At 42.4% G+C, this 23817-nt stretch overlaps 1 protein-coding gene across 4 annotated transcripts in view; it reads right to left on the bottom strand.

Annotated features, from left to right (window-relative positions):
- The window catches only part of RERE (arginine-glutamic acid dipeptide repeats), a 401924-nt gene that overhangs the window by 194555 nt on the left and 183552 nt on the right, over positions 1 to 23817 (bottom strand). The gene's annotated exons all lie outside the window — the stretch shown is intronic.

Below are 23817 nucleotides of genomic sequence, written 5' to 3'. Positions count from 1 at the left end.
CTGACATTGCTCAGGGGGATGGCTTATTCACATTCCTGAGTAACCGAATGTATGCCGACATAATCTCTTGTGTGCACACAGCCTAACAGTCGCACATCTCTCTGCAGTGTCTGTCACTGAAGTAGCTGAGGTATAGATGGAGTCTATAAGCACAAGTCCAAAGTGGCATCATGCACTGATGTCAATTCCTCAGTGCAAAAATTGTTCTCCCAAGACAAAATAAACCCTCCAATCAGATTCACCCTCTTGTTTAAAGCAAAAAGCTATTTCAGTTACCTTAAAACTTGCATCCCCTATAGACTTTTATTGTATTTCTATTCACTAACATGAAATCAGCTAAGATCATAGAATCATAGAATATCAGGGTTGGAAGGGACCCCAGAAGGTCATCTAGTCCAACCCCCTGCTCAAAGCAGGACCAATTCCCAGTTAAATAATCCCAGCCAGGGCTTTGTCAAGCCTGACCTTAAAAACCTCTAAGGAAGGAGATTCTACCACCTCCCTAGGTAACGCATTCCAGTGTTTCACCACCCTCTTAGTGAAAAAGTTTTTCCTAATATCCAATCTAAACCTCCCCCACTGCAACTTGAGACCATTATTCCTCATTCTGTCATCTGCTACCATTGAGAACAGTCTAGAGCCATCCTCTTTGGAACCCCCTTTCAGGTAGTTGAAAGCAGCTATCAAATCCCCCCTCATTCTTCTCTTCTGCAGGCTAAACAATCCCAGCTCCCTCAGCCTCTCCTCATAACTCATGTGTTCCAGTCCCCTAATCATTTTTGTTGCCCTTCGCTGGACTCTCTCCAATTTATCCACATCCTTCTTGAAGTGTGGGGCCCAAAACTGGACACAGTACTCCAGATGAGGCCTCACCAATGTCGAATAGAGGGGAACGATCACGTCCCTCGATCTGCTCGCTATGCCCCTACTTACACATCCCAAAATGCCATTGGCCTTCTTGGCAACAAGGGCACACTGCTGACTCATATCCAGCTTCTCGTCCACTGTCACCCCTAGGTCCTTTTCCGCAGAACTGCTGCCTAGCCATTCGGTCCCTAGTCTGTAGCTGTGCATTGGGTTCTTCCGTCCTAAGTGCAGGACCCTGCACTTATCCTTATTGAACCTCATCAGATTCCTTTTGGCCCAATCTTCCAATTGGTCTAGGTCCTTCTGTATCCTATCCCTCCCCTCCAGCGTATCTACCACTCCTCCCAGTTTAGTATCATCCGCAAATTTGCTGAGAGTGCAATCCACACCATCCTCCAGATCATTTATGAAGATATTGAATAAAACCGGCCCCAGGACCGACCCCTGGGGCACTCCACTTGATACCGGCTGCCAACTAGACATGGAGCCATTGATCACTACCCGTTGAGCCCGACAATCTAGCCAGCTTTCTACCCACCTTATAGTGCATTCATCCAGCCCATACTTCCTTAACTTGCTGACAAGAATACTATGGGAGACCGTGTCAAAAGCTTTGCTAAAGTCAAGAAACAATACATCCACTGCTTTCCCTTCATCCACAGAACCAGTAATCTCATCATAAAAGGCGATTAGATTAGTCAGGCATGACCTTCCCTTGGTGAATCCATGCTGGCTGTTCCTGATCACTTTCCTCTCATGCAAGTGCTTCAGGATTGATTCTTTGAGGACCTGCTCCATGATTTTTCCAGGGACTGAGGTGAGGCTGACTGGCCTGTAGTTCCCAGGATCTTCCTTCTTGGCCTGTAGTTCCCAGGATCTTCCTTCTTCCCTTTTTTAAAGATTGGCACTACGTTAGCCTTTTTCCAGTCATCCGGGACTTCCCCGGTTCGCCACGAGTTTTCAAAGATAATGGCCAGTGGCTCTGCAATCACAGCCGCCAATTCCTTCAGCACTCTCGGATGCAACTCGTCCGGCCCCATGGACTTGTGCATGTCCAGCTTTTCTAAATAGTCCCTAACCGCCTCTATCTCCACAGAGGGCTGGCCATCTCTTCTGCATTTTGTGATGCCCAGCGCAGCAGTCTGGGAGCTGACCTTGTTAGTGAAAACAGAGGCAAAAAAAGCATTGAGTACACTAGCTTTTTCCACATCCTCTGTCACTAGGTTGCCTCCTTCATTCAGTAAGGGGCCCACACTTTCCTTGGCTTTCTTCTTGTTGCCAACATACCTGAAGAAACCCTTCTTGTTACTCTTGACATCTCTCGCTAGCTGCAGCTCCAGGTGCGATTTGGCCCTCCTGATTTCATTCCTACATGCCCGAGCAATATTTTTATACTCTTCCCTGGTCATATGTCCAACCTTCCACTTCTTGTAAGCTTCTTTTTTATGTTTAAGATCCGCTAGGATTTCACCATTAAGCCAAGCTGGTCGCCTGCCATATTTACTATTCTTTCGACTCATTGGGATGGTTTGTCCCTGTAACCTCAACAGGGATTCCTTGAAATACAGCCAGCTCTCCTGGACTCCTTTCCCCTTCAAGTTAGTCCCCCAGGGGATCCTGGCCATCCGTTCCCTGAGGGAGTCGAAGTCTGCTTTCCTGAAGTCCAGGGTCCTTATCCTGTTGCTTACCTTTCTTCCCTGCGTCAGGATCCTGAACTCAACCAACTCATGGTCACTGCCTCCCAGATTAGAGAGACTACATGAAAGACGGCCCCTGCCCCAAAGAATTTACAAGCATTATATACCTAAGGAAGTTGCATTAAATCAACAGGTCAGGGACTCAAACTTCATCAGAAGAAGGTTCTTCTCAGGGATTAGAGCACTGGATTAGCTCAAAGCATTTTGAGCCACCAACTCAACTACTTTCACACAGGGAGATAGGAAGCTCAGTATTTATTATTATTTATTTGTATTATTGAAGCACCAAGGAGTCCCAGTCATGAACAAAGAGTCCATTGTGAAAGTGTTTAATACATTAAAGTAATTCTCATTACACATCCAAGGTTAACTCCAAACAATTCACATCATGACAAAAAGAGAACTCTTCACTTCAAAGACAGTACAGCAAACTGTTTTATGAACACCAATTTCACAAACAACCAATTACATGAACCTCTTTTCCTCAGATGGGAAAAAACAGCATGTGAAAGTGGTGTTGATTCCTCATTCCAATGCCTTCAGTGCATCGGAAATTGCTTTGCAGAGCTGAACAGGAAGAAGAAACGGATGCAGTGCACCACACTGCTACTTACACACCATACTTACTGTAATTTTGAGGTGTTCAGTTTTATGAACTTTATGCTTTTATTAACGCCTCAACCCCCAATCATAAAATATGGCTTCTACTGTGTTCTAAAAGATAATTCTCTCCAATATACTATCGAGGTAACACCATACACAAAGAGCTGGTTATTGTTGTGAGAACATATTCACTTTTTCGCCACCACCACACTGCTTGTTGCCATAAATGGGGTTGGTTAGTTTCACAGCAAGGTTCTCTGTCTGGTTGGTTCCCAATGAACAAAAGAAGTGTGTGTGTGTCAACGATTCTGCTCAACATAAGGGGAAAGCTGGCATTGATTATGCAGAATATCAACTTGTGCATATTGGTGGATCTAGGGACATAGGAGGGAAGGGGAACACTAAGAAGAACATAAAGAAGATTCCCAGAGAGCATTTGTACAGCAAATATACGTTCCCCTGCAGTGTACAACCCAAAATGGCAACTATGTGCATTTGGAGTGAGAAAAGTAAAACTGAGTAGGCCTAGTCTCATGGTCCAACCTTGAAAAAATACTAAAAAGAAAAACACCATAAAAGTGAACAATAAAATGGACTGTGAACGTGTTATTAATTCTAACAACACACAATGTTGATAACAGAGGCAAAGTTGTTTTTTTTTTTAAATAAACTAATTTGTTTGGTCAGCGTTCCTTTAACACAAAGCATACTGTTGTATACCAAAACCAAACAGAGCAGGAGTGTTCCAAGAAATGTGCTGTTTAGGTTACTGTTCCAGGTAAAAAGGTATTTGGAGAACTGCATATTCTGCCATATGTGTAGAACCTACATGTAAGTCACATGAAAACAAGTGCAGTCTAGAGCTGATAAACCAAAAGGGGGCGGGGGGGGGAAGAGGAGAAGGGATAGTCAAGCCAGCACTGCTTTCAATATTCTTACAATCCGTTTATGGATATTTTGAACTCAGAGTTCCACTATACAAATTCCAACTTCAAAAATAAACTTACTTTGATCAAATCTTTCATCCAAAAAGAGGTTTGAAACTTGTATCCGATTTAGTTTTTTATTATTAGAAACCTAGTTTATTATTAGGGCCTTTGCTAGGTTATTTAACGCTGGCCAAATTGCCTATACAGCTTAACTGCCATTTTGTAACAGACAAATGTTTAACCTAGAAGCAGGCAAAACAAATACATTTTCTAGATTTAGACTCCAGCCTTTAATCCCAGCACCACACCCTTTAATTACAAAGGGGGGGAATCCTTTGAAAAATTCACTGCCTTTTTTTTTTTTTTAAATGACCTTTACACTGTGACCAGAAGATAATTACTGTGTAGCTGCCTTGCTTGAATTATTTCCAAACCAACTGCAGTCACATATTAGTCCTGCCTCAGCGCAGGACGAGATGACCTCTTGAGGTCCCTCTGGGTATGTCTACAGAGCAAAGAAAAATCCACGGCTTGCCCGTGCCAGCCAACTCGGGCTTGCAGGGCTCTCAGGCTGCGGGGCTGTTTCACTGCTGTGCAGATTTCCAGGCTCGGGCTCAAGCCCAAGCTCTGGGACCTTCCCACCCCGCAGTGTCCCAGAACGCCGACTTCGGCCCAAGTGTGGTAGTTTACATAGCAATGAAACAGCCCCACAGCCTGAGTCGGTTGGCACAAGCCAGCTGTGGGTTTTTCTTTGCTGTGTAGACAGACCCTTTCAGGCCTACATTTCTAAGATCACATCAATCAGGAGAATGACATAGGAGAGCAAAAATCCTTCAAAGAATTTTCATAGGATTTGCTTCTCTCCCCAAAAAGGTAAAACCCTCACTTCCCCCCGTTTCATCTGGGGGCATCACAGTTACAAAGAGAACCTGAGTGCACCGTTTATGTTTATATGACTCAGTACATCAAACACCAAGAGTTATACGTGTCTAGGGGCTTCCCATATGTAAGCAGTACATGCAACGCAAAGTTGTACACACCTTAATTCACATTTTCAAGGAGAAAAGGACAGACATGACTCATAATATTTTAGGTAATTAACAGAAGAGATTTCTGTTTTATTTAAAACAGAAGTATTTTTCCTACAAACTTTCAGCTTTACTGGAAACACAGCTGCTTACTAAGCCAAAATCTAGAAATGTGCCCATTTTTGTACAAGTAAAAGATACCTAAGTGTGTTGACATTCTCTAAACTTCAGTACAATTTTATATTACAAACCAAAGAACTTCATCTTAGGCAAGAAAAAAACTTTACTAAAAAAATGAAACTGGCTTCCTTAATATAAAGCTACCAAACTGTTTCACAAGGGTCATGGCTTAGTATCTCATTTAATCCCATTGTGGTATCTTTCTGCTCTGCTTCCCTTTTATATTCTTTGAATTCCACTCTGCGGTGCATGGTGTCAGATGAGCTGCGCGGAAACATGCACTAACCACACTGTTACAGCATACAGCTATGCAGGAACAAACCTGTTTAATTATAGCCAGTGATGAGCTGCCAAAATCTTAACAACCGGTTCCCTATAAAAAGTTCTTGTTTAAGGGATATGCCCCAGTATGTATTTTTTGTACCAACAGGGTTATCATACATCCGTATTTTCCCAGATGGCAATTTAAGAATGAAAAAGCCTGACCTATCCAGGAAAATACGGATGTATGTTAACCCTGCCTGAAGTTCTTTTTTAAAAAGATGGGCCAGAACTAGAAATGAGCTCCATTTCACATGTGTGGGTCTCCGCCACTCCCTGGGGGTGTGCTAGCGTGACCAGATGTCCCGATTTTAGAGGGACAGTCCCGGTTTTGGGGTCTTTTTCTTATATAGGATCCTATTACCCCCCACCTCACACTTGCTGTCTGGTCACCCTAGGGTGTGCACATGTGTGGGTCTCAGCTGCTCCCTGCCTCCCTCATTGAAGCACGTGTGCAGGGTTACTGCCCTGGGAACTGCAGTGGACGTGGGGCCAGCTGCAAACAGGGGCGTGGGACAGGGCAGCTGGAGGCAGGGGGTGCAGGGCTGGCTGCGGGAAGGGCATGGGGTGCGGAGTTGGCTGGAGACAGGAGGGTGCGGGGTTGGCTGGAGGTAGGGGCTGGCTGCAGGCAAGGCAGGGGGTGCAGGGCTGGCTGGAGACGGGGCTGGCTGCGGGCAGGGCAGGGGGTGTGGCAGGGGCTGGCTGCGGGCAGAGGGTGCGGGGGTGGCTGGAGACAGGGGCTGGTGTGGGCAGGGGGTGTGGCAGGGGGTGGCTGGAGGCAGGGGGTGCGGCAGGGGCTGGCTGCAGGCAGGGCAGGGGGTGCAGCAGGGGCTGGCTGCAGGCAGGAGGTGCGGGGGTGGCTGGAGACAGGAGCTGGCTGCGGGCAGGGTGGTGGGTACTCACGGGGAGAGCAGCAGGACTCAGCCCAGGCCGAGCAGAGCAGCCGGGGACCCACCAGGCAGCAGCGGGAGCCCCAGGGCCAGGGGAGCAGCAGCAGCAACAGGGCTCGTGCCCAGGGCCAGGCGGCAGCACACATGGCTCTCGCAGCACAGCGCCCCCGGCGGCCGGAGGAGGAATTATGTCACTTCCCGGCCGGAGCCCACCAAAGCCTCAGTGCCCCCTGCAGGGAAGCGGGTTAACAACCGGTTCTGAAACTGCTTCAAAATTTAACAACCGGTTCGCGTGAACCAGCTACAGCTCACCACTGATTATAGCTTTCAGCGCTCGAAAAAAACATATCCACCAAAAAGGGGGTGGGGGGGGCATCAAAATCTTAAGCAGTACATTGAAAAATAGAGTGCCTTTACCTAGGGGTCATTATTTGTGGGAGAAAACAAGCTGTATTCTATAACATTATCTACCCTATTGCTACACAGCCTTTTACCTCATACCCTTTTGAACCTCATGCTCAGTTAACACAGGATAGGTTTACACTACATTCACAGGGTGTGACTGCAGCTCACGTAGACATACTCAAGCTAGTTCGGGTACTGGGAGCAGTGAAGCTGGAGCAACGCACGCTTCAATACAGGCTAGCCACCTAAGTAATTACCCAGGATCTTAGGCAGGCATGTACAGCCCATGCTGAAGTACATGCTGCCATGGCTTCACTACCACCAGTATCCAAGCTAGCTAAATTAAAACTAGCTCCAGTATGTCTACAAAAGCTTCTGTCACACCCTGTGACTGCAGTGCAGGCAAATGCACAGACGCCTAGAAAATAAACGGGCTTCGCCAATGTTTAAACTACCTGTGTTAGATGGTGTTTTTAGTTTTTGTTTAACACACACATAAATCACATGTGAAAAAATGTAAATTCATATGTGTGTGTGTGTGTACACATATAAAATACATAAACACATAGGAGTCACCATACCAATAGGTCTATTTAGTCCAATAAGCTGTTTCTGACTGTGGTCAGAGCCAGATGCTTCAAAGACAGGTGCAAGATATTGTGTAGTGGACAGTTATTAAATAATCAGCCCAAAAGAGAAGTTTCTTCCAAATCCTTGTCCATTAGTGGTTGATTTAATGAAGCAAAAGGGTTTTTTTGTAAATTGTATATTTACGTAATCTTACCTCATGTAGCTATATAAACACCTAATCCTTTTGAAAATCTTATTAGGTCTTGGCTTGAATGGTGTCTAATGGCAATGAGTTTTACCCATTAATAATTTGTTATGCTAAGAATATTTCCCTTTATCAGTTTTAAATTTGCTGCCTTTCAATCTCATAGAATGTGACCTTGCTCTGGTAGTACGAGAAAGGGTAAAAAGGAGTGTGTGATCAATATTCACTACTCGGTAACCTTGGGCAGGTCAGATCACCTCTGTCCCTCAGTTTCTCCATCTGTAAAACGTGCCTGATACTTACCTCTTTTGTGAAGTGCTATACAAGAGCTAGGCAATAATAACAGTACCTACGCTTCCCTTCACACGTCGTTAATTTGAAATTTGTCTGTGTCACCTCTTCTCTGAACAGTCCTAATCTTTTTTAGTTTGTCTCCATACTGACTGTTTTCTAGGTCTCCAATAGTTTCTCACTCATTTGTAAACCCCTCTATTTCCACTTACTTTTTAAAATCCATGTCCAGAATTAAACACCGTGTTCCACATATGTGGGAGGAGGAAAGATTTATTTGATAGCATTTATAACATTTTCAGTATTATTTTGTCTCATTTCTTATCTTATTTTTAATATAAGCATCACTGCACATTGAGCAGAGGTTTTCACTGCCCTAGTCACTATGACACCCACTGAAGGCCATCTCAGACACTCGTGTTGATAAAATCTTTACACCACACTCATTTTCATATACCCAGGTGCATGCACATGGTGTGCCATTCAATGTGATTATACAAACATAAATTAAAGGAAAATACGTTACTGAGAAGTCTCAGGCATTCTTCCTCCCAACATCATAAAAGCTGCATATTTTTAAAAAAAAAGGGGGGGGGTGGACTCACTAATAAGGCTCTAAAATAAAATCGCTGCTAAAGAAAGCAATAAGCACTATTTTAGATCACTGTATTTTTTGCTCATGTTTGGTGCTTCCACAAACTCCACTTTGATTACAGATTATGCCTTTTTCACAGAAGTAAATTTGGCAACAAGCTGCTGACGACTATTGATAGCGACCCTCCTTAAAACACTGCCTTATTAGCATTTCTATTGCTGCACTATACACGATACACATTGTAAATCAAATACACTCAATGTCAAGCACAATATGCAAACAGTTACCTAACAACTAATGGTATTACAAATGCATTTAATTAATCATTGAATATATGCTCTGGTAACTGAATTCCATTCAGGTTTTTAAACTTTAAACCTTAAGAAAGGCAACATCAAAATGAAGATAGCATTCAGAGTACTCCTGACATTGGTCATTAAATGTCATTTATGGTATACAGTTCATATCTAATTGCTGAGATCAACCTACATTAAAACAATCATAGCTCAGCAGTGGAACTGTTTGAAGCCATCATATATACTGTACAGTTTAAATAGATCTCTCGCCTTTTAAATATCAGGAAAATGTGGCCCCCTGAACATCTCACTAAAGGATTTGCCCTTTTAACGAAGAGAGCTACAGGAGTTGCAAGGATAAACAGTCAGAAGAGACTTCACTCTGAACCCAGGGCAGAGTCTGGGTGCCCATGTGGCTGTTAAAATGCCACCTAGTAGTCCAAGATATTTTATATAGCAGGAAAAAAATTAAACTTCTACAACTATGGTGGTCTACACTGGTGACAAACAGGGGCTTAAAAAAGACACATGCTGCTTATTCAAAAAGTTCTGGTTTGAAGAAGTCAGATAAGGCTCAATTTTCCACACTAGATGTTCATGTTTCATGCATTATGGGGAGTTTGGAGACTGTCTGATAAATAAGGTCATGTCTTTACATTCATTAAAAACGCAACGTAAATAATTATTGTGATACAAATCAGAGCAATTGTGCAAGAAGATAGAGCGGCAGCCTTAAGCAACTTTAACAAGACAAAAGCACAGACCCTGTAGTATGCTGTTGAGGGAATTTCTAAGACAGACAGTTGGTATCTGTTGCCACATCAGCAGCTAGCATTAGCAGCACAGGGCTTTATATTTACTCTTTGTATCTATATGTAAATCAATACTAAATAAATAAACCCGAAGCCAGGGTCCACAGGCTGCAATCTAATCTAAACCAATAGATTGGAAAGATGGCCTCCATTCATCTGGAAATAGCTAGATATTGAAAATGCTAAAGCCAGAAATAACTATACTAGAGGAAAAAATGGACATGTTTACCTGGCATAAAGAGAAAGTCCTCAAAAAAAGATGACGAAGGGGTAAGATGAAAGGGGAAAAAAATTTCTCAAGAGGATTAAACCCCTCAAGTCTTCAATGCCGCCCCCACCCCACAAACACGCATGTCAGAGCCATGCAGTTTAATGACCCACCAATAATGTACACAAAACACAAGGAAAGGCAGGAGTCCTGAGGGTCACAAAGATGTTTATTTTTTTTTTTATGTACAGTACATCTATAGATCATGATCTGCACCATAACTCCCTCTAAAGAAGACCTCCCAACCTGCCCCTGGGTTTTGCAGCACTGTCCCACTTTGACCCCCAAGCCTCCTGTCTTGGTTGAAGGACAGTTTGCCCCAGACCCCCTATTTGAGAGGGCCCTCAAGCCAAGTGGCATTGCGACCTGGCACAGAGGGTCACAATGCCACTCAGGTTTGGCCCATCTACTCCATCTACAGAGGGGCAGACAAGCCAAATTTGAGTGGCATTGCAGCCCCATGCACTAGGTCAAAACACAAATTAAATTTGGCCTCTCTGCCCCTTCAGCTTCATCTATGGAGGGGCCAAACCTGAGCGGTGCTGCGTTCTGCTTTAGCTACTTGGAAGGGCAGGAGGTATGTTCTAAGGTGACCCCAAAGAAGCTGAGTGTCAATCCAGTCAGTCTAACACACAGGTATTAAATGAAGTCTGCATGAAGCCATGAGTCAAACAGCTTCAGCAGCCCAAGGGTGGTCAAGTGCTGATGACTTTCAGTTACACCAACCTGACCAAGATTTGAACCAGTGACCTAGAAGAAAAACGCTCTGTGACCAATCACAAGTCCCATGCGCTATCCAGTCCTCCTATAATGGTTCAGTTAAATTACTTAACTACTAGAGACATTGGCAGAAAGGCTAATCCTTTCCAAACTTAAAATGTTGATTCAGAAACCACTGTGTAGTATTATTATTGCAGGTTTATACTTTTTTCATCGTTTTGCACATAAGGATTTATAATAACTAAGCAAGGCAATTTTTAGAGACTTCTTCAAAGCAACAGGGCACCTAATTAAAAATTCTGTGTCCAACCATTATTCATAACTGCCAATTCTAGCAGAACATTTTAAACAAAGAAAAATATTATCTTACAACTTGGATGTAAAAAACCATTCATCAGATTAAACTCTGGTAAAACCCCATTTGGCTATTTTTGAGATAGCTGATCATTTAAACCATATTTTTCCTCCACCAGTTAAGAATTCTCTCAACATGATAAAAAAAATCTCAAGAACTGCCATCAACTTAGCACTCCAATAAAAGGGCCTTTAAAATACCTGAAGGAATTTGATTTAGAAACAGCTGAATACAAATTAAGACTGTACAGCATGTGATTTTGTACTACCTCCCTTTGTTACAAACACAGAAGGGAGAAGCTTATTCAGTTCTTGTTTGATCTGGCACATCTTAAACACTGAGAACTCTGTACAATTCCTGCATTTTGCCCCTCCATCCCTCCTTTGAATCCCACCTCCTCCCACATAAGCAGTGTGTGTATCTGAAGGTACTATTTCATTACATTACACAGGTCTTTCAAATGCCACATGCTTTTAATTTATTTGAGCCTTGCAGAAAGGCTGTCAGATCTGAGGGGACTGGGAGCTGCTTACACCTGGAAGGTGCTGAGTGCACACAACACCTATTGACTTCAAAACAGTTATGATTAGACACAATGAGCTATGCTATGCCAAGGTATTATTGAACATTTACATGCATGAAAGCCATGGTGCACATATTACAGGCAGAGAGGTTTTCACTGGGCATAATAATAGAATATACTATATATGCTGTGATGCTTATGTATGAGAACTTTCAAGCATAACTTGTCGTTAGAGTTTTATCCATTGACTATACAGTTAGACGCAGACATGCTTCAATATGCTTCCAGATGCTTGCACGCCTGGCCCAGTGTGTTCACACGGTTTAATTACCTTCCTGTATTTGGCATCAAAAGGCAAATATTAACACCAACTGCAGCTACTCACCCTTCGGCACTGAAAACAGAGAGCACGTGGGAAGGAAGTGCATCCAGGGGACATGCCCTGCCTAATCAGAGGTGAAGATTATGTGGTAGACAGAATTACACAGAGTAGCAGGTTACACCGAGGAGTGCAGAGAAAGTAACAACAGCTGCACTTTCCAGATGAAAGATTTATGATGGTATTTTACCGCAGTCCATGGAATTTTGCACTTCAGAGTGTGAAGTTTTTAGTTTATTGGTCCAAACTGCTACAAAACTCAAAAGCTTAGATTAGAAAAATGTTTGGCGCTTTCAAAAGAAAAAAACATAGAAACAGCACCTGAAATGCTCTCAATTTTCAAAGACTTTGACAGTCAACTGCCTGACAAATAATGGAGAGCTGCACTCAATCACAGTCTACCTTGCCCACAATGATTCCTTTGATCGTGAACAGAGCACAGGGGACTAGAATTCTTAACTTTATGAGCAATTTTTCTATACCAACATGCAATGCACTGCGCTACATGTGGGCTTGAAAATTACCACACCTGGAAACAAATGGATTTTGGTAATGAATTTCTTCAGTATTAGAAAGGCTATGAAAAGTGATGTTTTTGCACTAGATGTCTTGATTGGTATTGTACAGTGTGTGATATTATAGATTAGGTACCTTCTTTATATTTCGCAAGGCCTTAAGGATTAAATATATCAAAGAACCAAAGCACCTAATTGCTTTATTTAAACATGAACACTACGAAGCACCTACTGAACCTGGTCCTCGTTAACAGGCCCATTTTATTCTCTTTAAACTCATGGAGAACAACTCCCTTGAAAACAGTCACCGCATTTTGGCAATGCATAAAGAGGAAGTTCAACAGCCTGAGGTCAGTAATAACTACAGTAGATACAGAGCATAAATTAGGTCTTTATGCTTCACAGTAGTGAAGCATGTATATTCTTTTACCTTAATTACTAGAATCTTTCTATAAATGAAATATTCAGGCCATGTTTGCAGCCACTAGGGTATAAACAGCTGTAACGTGTTTCTCTAAAGAGATGCTCTTTGTATTAAAGCTAAATTGCCTACATCTTTCTGCAAGGTTATGTTTAACCCCTCCCTTAACCCACTCTTTCCAGTTTTGATTTGCACATGTCATAAACCCACAAACATTGTTCATGTTTACTGCTGTGTGTGCCATACAGCAATCTATAAACAACTCAATAGCAGCACTACTGGGTTGGCCTTTTCAGTTCCGTGCCATGTGGCTTTACATTACCCGTGAATCCTGTGAGTACCTGGAAGAACTGTTGTGCAAATGAGGCTGCATACTAGTTATTCTGCAGGGTCTTCTGAACGAATATCCTCCTTCAAGCGTTTGAAGCGGGTGATTATTTCCAGCCATTTAAGCTATAAAAAGGAAGAGGCCTCCCAAAATGTTCATTCGCCATGAAGAACAGTAGCTAAAAGCCTGTGCGGTTGGATGACTGTGGCAGTTGGGCCAAGTAATCCACCATCTGTGCAGTCTCCCTCATACAACCAATGAAATTATTGCATGCAAATTATCTATAGAGTAACCGTGGTGATTGGATGAGTTACCTCTAATATCACAATCATCTAAGGCTTCTTGACTTGGCATAGAAACATTTTTCTGCACCTGGAAGCCCATGCTGTTGCACAGGTGTAATTCGTAAAGACAATATTGCATAGACCTTAAATATTGGACAGTAAAACTACGAATCCCAGTGATGACTGAACTTAGTGATATTCCAAACAAAGAGAGCTCTCAACCATCGCTTTAGGTTGACTCACCAGACATTCTAGGCTTCAGAGTAACAAGGTGGGTGAGGTAAAATCTTTTATTGGGCCAACTTCAGAAGGTCGTCAAATAAAAGATACCACTTCACTTACCTTGTCTCTCTAATATCCTGGGACCAACACAGTTTCAAGAAACCTGCAGACACAGACTGAGTGACAATACTGGAATCCTATTGTATACATGAAGCCTGTGGATCTTTTATGGCTGCGTATCTGAAGAGAGGGCTATAAAAGCTTTGGGTTACAATGATGTCCAATTACCTACATCTTATTAGTCAGCTTTTCCACCGAAACTGCACGGAGTAAACAGATGGTAGTGGCCAGGTCACTTCTACTGTTGGAGGAGGAAAAATATCTTCCTCTTTTAATTGCTTGTCTGTATTGGATTCCGTTGACAAAACTGAAGAGAAGATTCACCTTTTTCAGAGCCATCCAAGGGATATACCAGCCAGCAGCGGCACCTTGAAATTCAGTGTTGTAAGACATTAAATTCATAATTTGACCCATCAAAGCTTCACACTGACTGCATGGTGATGGTCCCATTGCATTGAAAACTCAACTTGAAAAGTGAAGAGGGTGCGTAGTAGCTCTCCTCTAGATATGGCTCTGGAGTCTGGGAGAGCCAGGACTGAAAGCTCAATGACCTTGTGGTGAAGTGTCTGTGACAGTAGAACAATCCTCTCTTCAGGAGAGACTGATCAAATCTGATTCGTAACATTACAGGTCAGAGCCTGATGATCTGGGTCTGTGGTCACTAGATTTCTGACACAGGGAAATAAAATCACAGATCTGTCTCTTCCTTACTCATCCTCTCACTGAGAGGATGCATATCTATCTATCATAAGACGCAGTAGCAGAAGGGAGAACATTAAACGAGTCCACAACATCAGGTTAAATTTAGGACTTTTGTGGCATTTCCAATGGCTTCCATAGGCTAATAAATGGGAAAAAATAAATTAATCATAGCCATAAAATGATGGTTTTCAACCTTTTTTTAATTTGAAGACCCCAAAAAAACGTTGAAAGGAGGGGAGGACCTCTTTGGAAATCTTAGGCATAGTCTGCAAGCCACCAGGGGTCCGCAGACTACAGGCTGAAAACCACTGCCATAAAAGACCCACTTATCTCAGGCAATGACAGAATAGCCTGGGAAAAACGAAGGACGCTGACTTGATATCCAGGAGGGATGCACATAATTCCTACTGTTTGTCTGGCCATCTGCCTGACAAGTAACTCATTAGTATAGGAGTGGATCTGAAGAACAGAAAAATATTTGGAGAATCTAGAGGGAAGGTCAACTAGTCTAATTCTACCATGTGTGACCTAGTTTAAACCCACAGGGGGTAGAAAGACTTCCCAGGATGTTTTGTAAACGTTCTGTATCTTCAAAGTAATGAAGCTTGATACAACAAGTATGTGAGGCACTTTGGTAATGCACAGACAACTCCTTTTATTGTTACTAAATTTAAAAATACCTGGAGTTCACTGGTGCAACAAGCAGTAAATTGTCAATGAGCTTAGTCATATGGCAGGTGTCTGATGCTGGGAAGAACATAAGGGTAATTGTTTACCTGATAATTACACGGGTTTTTTTTATAGCCATGACTTGGGGGTACAATATTCCAAGCTGTGAAAGAAGCATGCTTTCTTGTCTTGCCCCAGTTTCATAAAACCTTTGTAATGACAAACCAACACTTAGAGCATTGTCTCCAGCTATCCAGTGCGGCAAGGTTGTCTAGGCAGGAAACACTAAGGCACTGCATCATCAGGGAGGAATTACTGTTTCCATCAGACTCCTATGCTGGCCCAGATAGCTGGGCCTCAAGAAACTTAAAGCCATATGGGTGGGACAACCCAACTCCAGCTCACACATCCAAGGACACCACTACATCAAATCACTAGATGCGTCCCAGAAGAACAATTCTGGAAGCTTATTTTTCATTTTTATTTGATGCCTGTCTAGAGCTCTAGTCACCTCTCAAGATACAAGCAGTTAAAAGATCTAAAGACTACCCTATTCAACACACACTGTAACACCTGCCTACCCATCCCCATCATGACACCATACCAGATTGTCCTTTGCCTCTACTCCCCTTGCTCCCTTATGAATCTCCAGCCTCCCTAAACACCTCTGAATAAGGATATGCTTTGCACTACGTCCAGGTGGTTAACCAACCCAGGCTGTGGTGGACCAAGAAAGGAAGCATGTCCTAGAATTACAGAAACCTCATGGAAGCTGTTCTGGCAGCAGCTGCCTCTGACTTGTTTTCATAAACTGAGCTGCTGTTTGAGGGCCTCTGCTTAGGTCACCTGTGGCCATAGGTGCAGAAACTAGTAGCACCCCCCGGCTTGAAGACTTTCCTTTATATACAGGCTTTGCAGTTTGTTTCAATGGCTCTCAGCACCTCCACTATATGCACTGTTCCAGCACCCTTGCCTCTGGCAGTATGGCACAAGGAGAGAGAAACTATTTCGGGCTTTGTGTGTTATGATCAGGACCTCCAACTCCCCCAACCCACATCAAAAGTGCACCTGAAGCCAGGACGGCTCTCAAAGTATCCGTCCCATGTTCCCTCTGCAATGCACTGCTCAGCAGGCAGACCACTACCTTCTGCACTACTTTGGGTTTCTGAGTGATCCCACCATGCAGCCCCCTGTAGAATGCATGACGGTTGCTTGGCCTGAAAGTGATGAAGACATGGATGACAGTAACAGCATGGGAGAGAAGAGGTTCCACTGTCAAAGGTAGATGGAAAAATACTTCTCTGGCTACAGCAGGTATTCAATCTTCAAAAAGGAGGCCTGGCCCTAAAAACAGAACCCCAATTCTGCAGACCTGAGTCACAAATGGTGGATGTGCTCCCTCAACCAGGTGTGCAGAACTTGCCTTCATCAGTTTTTCCATCAGCTTCCCACTACATCCCTCCAGATTAATCTACATTAAGCCTCAGAAAGCTTACCCCCATCTATTCTCCAACATCAGACAGAGTCATTTGTTGGAATGCAGTTCTCTTACTCACCTAGATGAGCCAAGAACCATTTGTACCTCTATTTGAAAGACGCCTCAAGGAATCCGTGAAGGCATTGAATACTAGGGTAAAGTCGCAGAGAGAGGAACAAAGAATTAATCTTCAGGCAAAACTTGTCTGTTGCACTGAAGAGCCAATCTGAGGATGGAATCATATTGAAGAGAACCCTGCCCTGGAAAGAAAATTCCTGTCTCCACCAGGTGTCCACCTACTGGAAAGGATAACAGTATCATGAAGAATATACAGTGCCAGGCATTTCCAGTCCAGCTCTGTGCTTTATAGCAATTTCTCTTGCATTCCTGAGAAGTCACTGATCACACAACCAACTCTAAGCCCACTTCAAGCTTTGTCAGTCAGTCATGGTCACCTTTGCACCTTCCCCTTAGCCATCCACAGTTTTGGGGGTGGGGGGTTTTCCAACTAGTGATGTGTTATCACTTTAGTACGCTTGCCCTACAAACCATAGAATCATTTTATACTACTCAAATTGCAACTCAAAACCTTACCGTCATCTAATAATGTTTGGCTTTTATATAGCCTTTTTCATCCCTAGATCTCATCATTATCACCATTTTAGAAATGAAGAACTTGAGGCACAGAGAGAGAGGAAGTGACTTGCCTAAAGTCATCCTACAGGTGGCAAATCTGGGAATAAAACCCAGGTCTCCCAAGCCCCAGGTCCCTTGCTCTATCCATTAGGCCAAAGGAGGCTTTAAAAACTTCCCTTCCCCTGCCATTACAGCCTGCTATTCAATTCTGACACATTATTCTAGCGGAACACCTGCTTGCATCTTTATAGCTTCATGGTTTTAGCCATATCAGCATTTCATTTCTGAGAAGGATCCTTACATTTGGTTGGTTGCTTATGCCAATTGCCGTAATTATACCTGGCATTTTGCTCTTTTGAGAGTTGCATTTAAAAAGAAAACAAGCAGCCCGTCTATTGTTACGTATATCATCCTTCACATGAATTATGTCAGCACTCTGAAGAGGTGGCTGGAACACAGAGTGGTTTACAAAGAAAAGCACTACAGCTTGTATATATGCAGAAAGAAAAATAAGATGACAGTAAAATAAAATCAAGGATTTGTTTCTCATAAACACAATTTTTTTAAAAGTTCTCAGTATTTTTGATTGGGCTGGACAGATATAGGCAAAACGACACCAACAGGAAAACACCCCCCCCCTTTTTTTTTTTTGAACTATTAAAGAAATTCTCCTTAGAAAGCAGAGAAGAATACTTATACAATACTAATTTAATTAAAGAGTTATTTATTTCCTCTTAAATACCCTCTAACAAACAGCACACAATGAATACTGGCTGATTTAAAATCAATCACTTTAATCAAAATAACAAGTTTAAATTCTCCAAGGTTTGGTATTCAGTGTTCAATGATTACTGAGCCAAAAACGCACATCCATGACATCCTTACTCCATGCATACCCCAACTCCCAGGTACAGAACAATCTGGCCTTCTTGTTTACGCATCTAAAGATGAATTTTATCACTTGCAGAAGGCCAGCCAGCAGGCGGCCTACAAAGCACTTAAATCCCATGTATGCCCTCAAAACAGGCCTTCTGCAGCACAGCAAATTTCATTTGTAGAAGACTAGAATGGGGGTGTCATCTGGTGGAGTTGACTTTGCCTGTTTCCCAGAGGGACAGCGTTTGTCTCTATGGGTATGACTACATTGCGACAACGCACAACAGCAGCGAGTCCCAGAGCAGGGGTCAACTGACTTGGGCTCACTACAGAAATAAAAATAGCAGCGTAGACATTACCACTCAGACTGGAGCTCAGGTTCTGAAACCCAGCAAGGGGAGGTGGGTCCCAGAGCCTGAGTGGGAATGTCTACACTGCTATTTTTAGCCCTGTAATTCAAATCCCATAAGGCACAGTCAGCTGATGCAGGCTCTGAGACTCGCTGACCCAGGTCTTTTTTTTTGTTGTGTAGATGTACTCCATGTGGTATAAGCCGGAGTTTAAATGGTACCACCCCACCCAAACTCAGAAGATATCACAGCCTCTGCACTAGCTCTTGAATCCCTGTGGTCCTACCACATTCAGTCTCATCCTGCCACTCCTTACACTCACCAGGGTTTCTCCGTGCCCGTCACAGATGGCATCCAGCATTTTATCCAGCACCATAAAGGACTGGCCATCTTTATACATTAAGTATTTATTATTCGTATTGTGGTAACACCTATGGGACCCAATGTGCTAGGCGCTGTGCAAACACTAAAGACAGTTTCTGCTCTGAGGAGCTTACTTGTTCAAGACAAGAGGCAACAGATGGGCAAACGGACAGGTGAGCAATGTAACAATGTAACAGGTGAGCAAGGTAAAAATACCGATAAGTATGAAAAGCAGTCATCGCAGTACACCAGATGCCACTGTCAAGTTTTCTGTGTGCTTCATGGCAGAGAAGAGTTTTAAGGAGGGATCTGTAGGAGGACAGCAGAGTGACTTTGTGGATGGTTACCCGGAGTGCCTCCCACAGTTGAGAGGCAAAGGCACAGGCTCTTGTTTGAGAACCCAACCGTAACTCAGGCCAAATGCTCCAAGTCAATTACCCAACTCTTGCCTCTCAAAGAGTGGGAATTAGGGTGGGGATGGTTTTCTGGTTTGGGTAACCACCTGGCTAAATACAGAACAATTTTCCAAATCTAGTTTATTTGGGACAACAAGTAAAGTTATTATATGCTTTGAGGTTGTATATGACTTACTCTGTCAGGTTGACAGGTTCTCTCTTCCTCTGACCTACCCTATCCTAGGGGAAAGTGTCACATGGCTGACGTTGTCAGCAGCTGGTGTCTCCCTCCCTCACGCCCTTACCTCCAACTGGTGTTTGAAACAGTTGAAATGCTAGTGCAGATGGGACAAAACTGTTGTCAGCGCTGTTCAGAAAACATGACAGGCCATGGTCCAGTAGGTCTTAATCAGTTTCTGCAACACTGTTGAAAATGTTTATCTATTTTGTGTGTTCTAAGTTATTCTCAATGTGGTGAAACTTTACAATTATGCTTAATCACCCTAAATTATAACTTTATGGTTACAATAATAAAATAATGAACTCAAATTGTACCACCAATCACCCCTACACATACAGAATTTCACAGCCATAACAACACAGGAAAGCAGCATAACTCTCTACTGCAATTATAGTTAGGAGAGGTGTCTTTTTTGGGTATCTGGTGGTGGGATGTTGATTATGTCTTACACATCCACACACTGTACTGCATATGAGTATTTTCACCTAATAAGCTATCAGTTTGCTTTGAAGAACAAGTTGAAGCAAGCCAGCAAGATGATCCTTTCCCAGTGAAACCCAGCCAAGCAAGAACAAAACACGAGAATTTAGTGATCAAAGTGACATTTTACCTTCCTTATAAAGAAAACCAATTTGAAAGTGGGAAAACAAATTTCTCTAATGAATTATCTTTAGTGACTTATGAAGTGTAACAATGTATCTTTTGAGACTTAACACTGAAAAAAAAAATCTGACAGTGCTCAAGTACCCCCTGATGACCAGAGAGAAAATTTCAACTTCAATAATCCTAAAGGTCAGAAGCATTATTAAAACATGACAGATGCCCTCACTATTCAACACTAAAAGAAAAGGCTAAATTTGTTCTAACTCCAATTGCTCTCAGTAGCTGTTAAACAGCAAATGTACCATTTATTTTTTTAAATGCAGAAGTAACACTTTTTTTGTTTTGTTTTCAAGACAGCAGCTCCTGTTTTATTTAACAGCCAATTATCTGAACACCAGGTGTAGGAAATGACGATGTTTACATTGGAGGAATACAAGGAAAAAAGACAGTGGGGAATCAAAAGTCAAAGGGTTCTGGGCTGCTACGCTGCAATGAGGAAAGGGTTTGTATAATTAAGAATGTGGACAATTAGATTTTTCCAAAGGATACACATAAATTTGCACTAGTTTAAATAGCTACAATCAGCCCTCTGATATTCCATTAAAGGTGTTCTCGTGTACACAGGCTTATAGCTCCCTCTTGATAACACAGTATGACAAAAGCAATTCTTATTATACTTCACCACCATGAGATTTAATTACTTTTTTGCGTTCTGTCTTCTCCCAAAGTCTGGGTCTGTCCTTGGCTCATCATAACTAGACAGTATTTTTTGGATTTTAATGGAATTTGTTTTGGTTTTGTATTTTTCTGTTTTTAATAGGGTAAAATAAGAATGTGGGTAAAATAATGCAATTGTAATTTCACAGAAAGAGCATGGTAGTTCATGATAAAAGTTTTATTTAAGTGTCTATGATTCCTAAAATTCACATTTTGTTTTACGTAGAAGTAGTCGTCTCAAAAGAGCTTTAAAATCATTGGAGTATTTTTCTGATTTAAATGAGATGACGACCATCATTAGACACAGTTTCTATGCACTGTCCACCATGTTCTGTCGTTCAGAACTGTGTAGCACATGCATGCAAACAGGCCAGTAGCTCCTCCCCAGCAGCAGTACAAAGTGCAAATGACTCCTCTGCTGTGGGAGTGGCTTCTGCAGCTCTTCACTGGAGCCAGTAGAAAGAGCTCATGCAGCTCCTTTGTTGTGGTCAGGGGTGAATCCTCAGTATCTTCCAAAAAGGCTTTTTATTTATCAGTTGGCTAAAAGCCAGCTCTGAAAACACAAACCAGTGGCCTTCCGTATGCCCAGTGGTGCAAAGTCATTAAGAGGCAATGCAGCTAAAAGGGTGATCACATGAGGATTCTTTTTCAAAGACGCTTTCCGCAGTACCCCTAAATTTAAGATCTGGATTCACATGGTAAAAATTTAGGCCCTGTGGGCTGACTGGAGGAGGAGCTGGGGTTTAACCACAAGAAAATAGTTCTAACTCTCAACTATTTATTTTCTAGTCTCAATACTCATTATCTCATTCATTTTACAACCCCCACCCCCAAATTTTAATGCTGCTTCCCTTTCCCAGGGAGGCTGTTGTGACTGTGAGGCAATGATTTTTAACTCTGCAAAAGATTATTTGTAGTTGCACTGCTGTAAGTGACACTTCCAACGTTACACATGAAAAACTCTATAAACCAATGCACTTTTCTGGATGAGGGAAAGCCAGTCATGAAATGTTAGGTTCCAGCCAACATCAAAAGGGGCAGAGGATACCCTTTGAGAGTCCTCTCCTCCCCAACACCGGGAGATGTTCAGATACATCGGGCTAGTTCCCCTAAACTGGTGGTTTCTATATGTACCTTCAAAGGCAGACAACAACAAAAGAAGAAGTGGTACTATATTTTTTCCATTAAGTTCAGTGACACTATCAGTCACTTTCAGAGGCTACCGAGTAACAGCCGTGTTAGTCTGTATTTGCAAAAAGAAAAGGAGTACTTGTGGCACCTTAGAGACTAACCAGTCTATTTGAGCATAAGCTTTCGTGAGCTACAGCTCACTTCATCGGATGCATACTGTGGAAAGTACATAAGATCTTTTTATACACACAAACCATGAAAAAACGGGTGTTTACCACTACAAAAGGTTTTCTCTCCCCCCACCCCACTCTCCTGCTGGTAATAGCTTATCTAAAGTGATCACTCTCCTTACAATGTGTATGATAATCAAGGTGGGCCATTTCCAGCACAAATCCAGGTGTGTCCCCCTCCCTTTTTTTTATCACTTTAGATAAGCTATTACCAACAGGAGAGTGGGTTTTTGTGTGTTGGAAAAAAAAGGGAGGGGGTCTGGATTTGTGCTGGAAATGGCCCACCTTATCATATACATTGTAAGGAGAGTGATCACTTTAGATAAGCTATTACCAGCAGAGTGGGGGGGGGGGAGAAAACCTTTTGTAGTGGTAAACACCCATTTTTTTCATGGTTTGTGTGTATAAAAAGATCTTCTGTACTTTCCACAGTATGCATCCGACGAAGTGAGCTGTAGCTCACGAAAGCTTTTGCTCAAATAAATTGGTTAGTCTCTAAGGTGCCACAAGTACTCCTTTTCTTTTTTCAGAGGCTAACCACTGTTTTAAAATGCCATAGAATAAACAGGTACCTTTCTCCTCAAACACGACATCTCTGAATTGCCATCTAAAAGAATACACAGAACTCCAGGTATTCAACATATCTAGCTCACATAACATGCCAAAGGTAAGCAAATGAAATTGGCAGTTAGTAAGAATTTCACCGAAACAACCTGTTACAATAAGAGGGGGCGGGGAGGAAGATGAGTGAAGGAAAAAACTCAACCCTGTCTTCGTAACACTGTATTTTTGTACCAATATTAAATAGAGGATTCAAAGTGCCATCTCGGCAAAAGTATATCACATATCTATGCAAGAGCTCTGTGAAAAGGCAGGGAATTATCAAAAGGGATTCATATGGAGCTGGAATAATTTTAATACAAAATGCCCAGCAAATCTCCCTGCACTGCTGACAAATCACCAGCTGAGGTAAATCCTAGATAATGAAACATTGTGAGAAAGGCTCTATTTAATAATTTAGCCCCTGTCAAGGAGTTTGTATTGATTCTTGTTTTCAGCACAGGGAGAGAATGTTATCTTCAGCCTTACAGCTCAATGACAGCAACAGTGAATTTAATCACTGTGCTGCTCCTACCATGCAATCCTTAAACCGTCACCTCTGATTCTTTGTCATTCCTCATTCATTTCTTCATAACCCCCCACCCCAATCTTAATGTGAACTTTTTTTTCCCTACTTGCCCCAGTGAAACCAGAGTAGCATTTCAAGCTCCCTGTATTAAAGGTAGCAGTCAATCCTCATTTGCGGACTAAATTTTTTATTTTAAATAATTTAAACACCGTTTCAAATGTCTCATCCGTTCATCTCTTTTATTAATAAGTCCGCTCAGTATCTTAATAGCAGACTTATCCTTGATGAGGGTAGTATTATGCCAATCCTAGGACATCTGCTCTAGCAAAGGTTTTAGAAATAAAAGAAAATACAGACAAGAAAAGGTTGAAGGAGAAGGAAAAAATCTGGGGGAAACCCAGCATCTATATTAATCAGGACTTTTTCCACACTAAAATGGAAAGGTCAAGCAGCCTCACAACTGACCAGGGAAAA

The sequence above is a fragment of the Lepidochelys olivacea genome (assembly GCF_965140295.1).
Source record: "Lepidochelys olivacea isolate rLepOli2 genome assembly, chromosome: 18".
NCBI lineage: Eukaryota > Metazoa > Chordata > Testudines > Cheloniidae > Lepidochelys > Lepidochelys olivacea.
This window is presented reverse-complemented; position numbering and strand designations above follow the sequence as displayed.